General features: G+C 43.7%; 1 non-coding gene across 1 annotated transcript; it reads right to left on the bottom strand.

Moving 5' to 3' along the window:
• Positions 1 to 74: 74 nt before the first annotated feature.
• On the bottom strand, positions 75 to 146 carry TRNAN-GUU. Its single transcript has one exon. It is a non-coding gene; the product is annotated as a tRNA-Asn (tRNA).
• Between the last annotated feature and the right edge of the window lie 7383 nt (positions 147 to 7529).

Here is a 7529-nt window from a genome sequence, read left to right as displayed (position 1 = left end):
AGGGTCAAAGCAAGCCCTTTAGTTCAATTCTTTATTCTTACATTAAAATTCTTACATTAAAGAATGAATAAAATCTCCCCAAGTAGGATTCGAACCTACGACCAGTCAGTTAACAGCCGACCGCTCTACCACTGAGCTACTGAGGAACAAGGGGGGATTCGACCTCCTAGAGTTCAACTCCCGCTCTCAAGCCATGAACAATATGAGTCCGAAGCTTCTTTCGTAACTCCCATAATTTCTTCGTAGTGGCTCCGTTCCATGCCTCATTTCATAGGGAAGCCCAAAGTGGCTCTATTTCATTCTATTTCACTTCCTAGCACTTCCTATCATTTAATATCCATCCCTTTGGTCTTATTGACATAAGAGGTGTCATTTATAGTCTATCTCTTTCTATATATGGAAAGTCAAGAAATTCTCATCGAAACATCGAGAAATTGTGCATATAAAAAACTCTAAAGAAAGAAAAAAAGGAGACCCATGCCATGATTTTCAAATCTTTTCTATTTAGTAGCCTAAGTTTCTCGATGAGGATAATTAATTCGGTCGTTGTGGTCGGACTCTATTATGGATTTCTAACTACATTCTCCATAGGTCCCTCTTAGATCTTCTTTCTCCAATCTTGGATTAGGGAAGAAGGAGATATTCGCGACTACTGGCGATTTCATTATGGGGCAGCTCATGATCTTCATATCGATCTATTATCCACCTCTGTATCTATTCTTTCTTAGCTAAACAGGTGGAAGATCTATCCAATTTGATTATATTATATCATGGACTCGAAAAATGGATCTAAATTTGACTGAAATGCACGATCTTCACAGGTATCACTTTTCACGATACCTAAAAGGTGGAATAGCGATTTTTGAACCATTTCCTATAAGAAAATGGTTTCCATTACTTTGAGAAATGGATTTTTATATCAAACTATAGCTATTGCATTAAAGAAGAAAAGAAACTAATAGAAGTCGAATACGCGGAATGATAGTGAATAGAGAGAAAGATTCTTCTGATTTTCTTGTTTCTATCTACTAGCGAGCGGCGAGCTGGAGCAACTTTCTCAACTACCGCACCGGTGTGAATGCCACATCTTTGGGCCAACACGCGGAAGTAAAAGTCCATGTCCACTCTAAACCAACATGAATGTGGCACAGAGAGCGGATGGACAGTTCGAGTGGAGCCAGAAAGAGAGCTTGGACCCCACGAACTGAAAGTAAGGACTAATCGCACAATAAGTGAGTTTTTGAAGCAATCGTGTGGCCAACTGAGTAGGTGCCCCACGTCTAAGTGCCCCTGCGAATTTCACACACGTAGATCACATTGAACCTAGTTTTGGAATAGTCCTCAGACCTGATAGGTGTATGGTTAGATCACCTTATGCCTCCAAGGTAGAAGTTCGAGACTTTGTAGTTTTTCCTATGGAATACGACATACGTAATCTCCGGCCTGAAGGGGATGCATTGGCGGCCACCTAGCGATGCCTCACACAGCGATGGACGCGGACCGGTGATAGGGGATCTTGGCTCAGAAGTCCTCTTGGTGATGTGGAATATCTCCGGCCCCTGGTATATTTGGGAAGAAGTGAGGCCTAGGTCGGTGTCCTAGCGATGAGCCAGAAAATAGTCATTTTTTCATTCTTCCTTTTTTTGGAGAAACTTCCATTCTATTCATAATCAATGATGGCACTTTAGAGAACACCAGAGCTAACAAAAATTACAAGGAAGTCTGTGGACCACCTAGAGAGGACTACAAGCATTGAAGTGAGTGAAAGGCGCACCGCTGCTACTTGTAGAGATAAGTATTTTCATTAGTGAGAACCAAGGTTATTGAACCAATAGGAGCACCAACTAAATCCTCGTGAACAGCACCTGCACAACACAAAAGCAAATACTTGCACCCAACACGGGCAAGAGGGTCGTCAATCCCCTTGAACTTGCTACTTGCAAGGATTAAATCTTGTAGTGGTAGATAGATAAATTGCAAAATAAAAAAATGAATAAATTCCAGCAAAGTATTTTAGTTTTATTGATATGATAAAGGTAGGTGGGACCATAGTTTTCTCTAGAGGCTTCTCTATCAAACCAATAGCATATGGTGGGTAGACAAATTATTGTTGCGCAATTGATAGAAAAGCGCATAGTTATGGTGTTACTCATTGCAATGATCATGTACATAGGCATCACGTCTATGACAAGTAGACCGACTCCTACCTGTATCTACTACTATTACTCTACCAATCGACCGCTATCCAGCATGCATCTATGGTATTAAGTTCATTAAAAATAGTCTTTTTTGATGTTATGATGTTATGCCTTTTTTATAAGAGATTCTGGTCTATGTTGCGAGAGGACCTGACAAAAGAGGTCCTCCAGGCGGTGAATACATGTTCAATACCGACAGGATGGAATGATACTGCAATTGTCATGATCCCAAAGGTTAATTCCCCGGAAAAGGTTACTCAATTTAGACCTATTAGATTATGCAATGTGGTGTATAAGGTTATTTCAAAAATGATTGCATCACGTTTGAAATTAATTCTGTCAGATATTATCAGCCCAACTCAGAGTGCTTTTGTTCCCGGGGGATTGATCACAGATAATATTTTAGTAGCATATGAGTGTTTCCACACAATCAAAAAGAAAAGAACACGGAGGGAGGGGCTGTGTGCTATCAAGTTGGACATGCATAAAGCTTACGACCGAGTGGAATGGCCTTTATTAAAAGCAATTCTGGTGAAGCTGGGTTTCAAAGAAAACTGGGTGAACTTGATTATGCAATGTGTGTCCTCTATGGAGTACAGGGTTCGGTTTAATGCAGATGAGACCGATAACTTCAAAACCACTAGAGGGCTAAGGCAGGGGGGACCCCCTCTCCCCCTACTTATTCTTGTTATGTACAGAGGGCCTGACTGCCCTTTTAGCAAATGCGGAGGAGAGGGGAAAGATTTCTGGCATAAAGGTTAGCAGGGAAGCCCCTTCAGTTTCCAATCTATTATTTGCGAATGATTCTTTGATCCTCATGCGAGCAAATGCTACGAATCGCGGAGGCCCTTAGAGCAGTTTTGGACTTTTACTGTGCCGCCTTGGGGCAAATGGTGAGTGTAGAAAAATCTAGTATATTTTTTAGTCCCAATACAAAAGTGGAGGAAAAAGTGCAAATCTGTACAATTTTAAATATTATGACTGAAGCACTTAACGATAAATATTTGGGACTACCTGCCAATGTGGGCATGGACAAAAGCGATTGTTTCCAGTTCTTGATTGATCGTATTATTATGAAGATTAGTGGATGGAAAGAGAAGTTGTTATCGGCTGGTGGAAAGGAAATTTTGCTTAAGTCTGTTGTTCAAGCTATCCCAACATATGCAATGTTCGTCTTTAAAATTCCTAATTTTTTTTGCAAAGGAATCATAGACGCGATGTCGCAATTCTGGTGGGGTGACGAGGACAATCAAAAAAGGATGCACTGGATGGCGTGGTGGAAGATGTGTGTTCCAAAAGACCAAGGTGGAATGGGTTTCCGTGATATACACTGTTTTAACCTGGATTTGCTAGCGAAACAAGCTTGGCGCCTCTTGGAAAATCCTGAATCATTATGTGCAACAATCCTAAGAGCAAAGTATTTCCCGGAGGGTGATTTGATGAGCGCGGTATTAGAAAAGGGCTCCTCTTTTACGTGGCAAAGCATTATGGCGGGAGTGGTTTCACTCAGCAATGGCTATATATGGAGAGTCGGAACAGGAGAAAATATTGACATATGGAGAGATGCATGGATCCCAAATTGTGCAGATAGGAAAATTATTACACCAAGAAGGGGGAATCTCCTAACCAAAGTTTCTGATCTTATTGACCCAATCACGAATTGTTGGGATGAAAATTTGGTGAGACAAACTTTGTGGCCAATTGATGCCCGTAGAGTCCTAGCGATCCCGATCCCTATGCATAATATGTCGGACTTTATTGCTTGGAGCTATACAAAAAATGGTTTATACACTGTACGATCAGCGTATGTGGAGGAATGGAAAAAGCAGCATGGGAGGAAATTGGAATACTTAGATGGCATGGGTAGAAGTAAGGTCAATCCTATTTGGGGTAAGATCTGGAAAGTAGCTTGTCCGGTGAAGGTTAAATTTTTTATTTGGCGTACGCTCCACGGGACTCTACCGTGTCGCGTTACACTGGCCAACAGACACATAAAAACTCAGCCAATATGTCCAGCATGTTTGGATGGGCCAGAGGACACGAAACATGTATTATTTCTGTGCCAGAAGGCAAAATAAGTGTGGGAATATTTGGGGTTGTATGAAGTGGTAAAAAAGCCTGCGTCATTGACCGTGCTGGAGAGACAATCCTTGAATTCTTACTCCTTATGCCTGATCATGAATTACCTATCTTGGGCTCCCGGAATGCAGGAGAACTAATCGTTATAGCTGCTTGGTATTTATGGTGGAATAGACGGAAACTAGTTCATGAGGGTAAGTCTCAGGAGGCGTCTCAAACCTCCATGGGGATTAGAGCTATAACCGCGAATTATGTAAATGCTCACTCACCTAGAGCAAAGAGAAAGAATGAAGGATGGTGCAGACCTCCAATAGGGTTTGTTAAATTGAATGTGGATGCTTCTTTTGATCATGATCAGCTACGGGGCACAGCGGGTGCTGTTATCAGAGATGATAAAGGAAACTTCATAGTAGGTGGTAATTGGAAGATTCAGTACTGTGCGGATGCTCTGACAGCGGAGGCGTTAGCCCTCAGGTTTGGTTTACTATTGGCACAAAAAACGGGCTGCAATCGTCTCATTATCAATTCAGATAATATGGAAGTCATTGACACAATGAAGAACGGTGGAGAGTCTGCGGGAGCAGCAGCGGCAATTTTTGAGGATTGTTTTTCATGGCCTGTGATTTTCCACAAACCAGTTTTGAACATTAATTGTAATAGAGAAGCTTACAAAGTAGCTAATGAGCTTTCTAGATTAGCAAAATGTTCCACAACTAGGGATTGGATAGAGGAGCCCATGGTAAATCTTGTAACTCTTGTGATAGACGATGTAACCATTATCTCTAATTAATAAAGTGCAAGCTGTTTTTCAAAAAAAAAGTTCATTAAAAATGGAGTAACCCCTTAAACAAGATAACCTGATGTAGACAAAGTAAACTCAAGCAATATGATTAAATCCCATCATTTTACCCTTAATGGCAACAATACAATACGTGCCTCACTACCCTTTCTGTCACTAGCTAGGTGAGGACACCGCAAGATTGAACCCATCACAAAGCACCTCTCCCGCTGAAGATAAATCAATCTAGTTGGCCAAACTAAATGGATAGATCAGAGAGAAATACAAAACTACAACAATCATGCATAATGAAGTTCAGAAAAGACTCAATTATTTTCATTGAATAATCTGATCATAAACCTACAATTCATAGGATCCCAACAAACACACCGCAAAAGAAGATTACATTGAATAGAACTCCAAGGAGATCGAGGAGAACACAGTATTGAAGATCAAAGAGAGAGAAGAAGCCATATAGTTACTAGCTATGGACCTGTAGGTCTGTGGTGAACTAGTCACGCATCATCGGAAGGTAGCAAGGATGATGTAGAAGCTCTCTGTGATCTATTCTGCCTCCGGCAGAGTACCGGAAAAGGCCTCCAGATGGGATCGCGGAAGAACAGAAGTTTGCAACGGCGGAAAAAGTGTTTCGGTGCCTCTCTGGTGTTTTGAGAATATTTGGGAATTTATAAAGGTAGAATTAGGTCAAACAGTGTTGCATGGGGCCCACGTGCTCGGGGGGCATGCCCTACTCCCCAGGGCATGCCCTGTGAGCTCGGGGCTCTCTCCTAGCTCTTGCGGCCTCCTCCTGAACCTTCTAGGGTTCCTTTTGGTCCATAAAAAAAATACCGTAAAGTTTCATCGTGTTTGGACTTTGTTTGATATTGATTTTCTGAAAAGCCAAAAACAAGAAAAAAAACAGAACTGACACTGGGTTAATAGGTTAGTCCCAAAAATGATATAAAATAGCATATAAATGCTTACAAAACATCCAAGATTGTTAATATAATAGCATGAAACAATCAAAAATTATAAATACGTTGGAGACGTATCAGTCGCCGTCATCGCCCCTCCCTCACCAGCGCCGGGCAAACCTTATTGTAGTAGACAGTTGGGAATATGTCGTGTTAAGGCCCCATAGGATCAACATACCAAAGCAACAACCATAAATGATGAAGAAAGTCATAGATCGGAAGGATGAAACCTGTAAGCACCCAAACGTAGACTAGATTCCAACAAAATCCACCAAAGACCAGCACCAACCGAATGCGTGAGATTCGACGGAAACGCACCTCCACACGCCCTCCAATGACGCTAGACGTGCCATCAGAGCAAGGATCAAACGTGTCAGACATTGACGCTAATTGGCTTGATGCCAACATTTGGCAAAACTAAAAGTTAGAAAAAGTTGGCAACTTTTTAAGAGATGAGCAAAGAATCAATTAGGTACACAAGCTGTCCGGTCGGGAAGAAATGTTCAGTAAGACTCAACTTCAAGTTGGTCTCCACCGGCCGTTGGATTTTTTTTAAAAAAAGGAGGATGACCCTCGGCCTCTTATGGGAGATGCATATGGCCATTTTATTGATTATTCTTGAGGAGCTTACAAAGTATAACAACAATATGCCTGAATCCACCATCTTGACAGCATCTGCCGCTACTCCTATCCAAATGATGAAGGGGTGCAAGCTGGGCCACATACCCATACCTCTCACCTAAGCCTAACATCTAAAGCCGGTGGCCCCGACCGAGCCATTTGCTGGGTCCAGGGCTCAAACCGGTCTAACACACTCACATGTGCCGTCGCCGCCATCTTCCACTGGTCCATCTTTAGAGTAGATTGAGGTGACAACCTTAGCAGGTTCTCCACCATCGATGCCACCATGACGCCAAACGACGACCTCAACCTACGCGAGCCTTGGCAGGTCCTCCGCTGTTGACGCCACCACGACGCCAGCCGACGACCTCCGCCTACGCGACTCCATCTCCAAGCAATGGACATAAATCCATGCTACGAAAGGGCAGCACCACCGCTGTCGCCCACCACCCACAAGCACCACCCAACCCCAAGGTTCCCGAAGCGGTGCCTTCAAGAAGGAAACGACGCCGTGAGCGCCGCCGCCGCCCAACAGAGTTAGTGCTTTCGCCCGGGAAACCTAGAGGAAGGTGAAGTGAGGAGATCCGTCCATACCGACGCCTCCAAGGAGGGAAACGGCGCCCTCAGGCGTCACCGTCGGCGCGGCTGCTCATGGCCGGCCAAAGATTTCGCTCGAACTAGATCTCCGCCACCAACAACACCTCCTGTACAGAACAGGTGACCAAGAGGAAGCGTGGCCCGACCAGGCTGGCCCACACGCCGAACAGGGGAGGAAGGAACGCGCCAGATCGCGCACACCGACTGCCCCAGAAGCCGCTACCGCCGACCGCCAACGACCACCAGATCCCGCCGCCCGCGCGGTCGAGACACCGGATCCAC

This window comes from Triticum dicoccoides, chromosome 2B (assembly GCF_002162155.2).
Source record: "Triticum dicoccoides isolate Atlit2015 ecotype Zavitan chromosome 2B, WEW_v2.0, whole genome shotgun sequence".
NCBI lineage: Eukaryota > Viridiplantae > Streptophyta > Magnoliopsida > Poales > Poaceae > Triticum > Triticum dicoccoides.
Note: the sequence above shows the minus strand (reverse complement) of the source record. Positions and strands in the feature narration are given on the sequence as shown.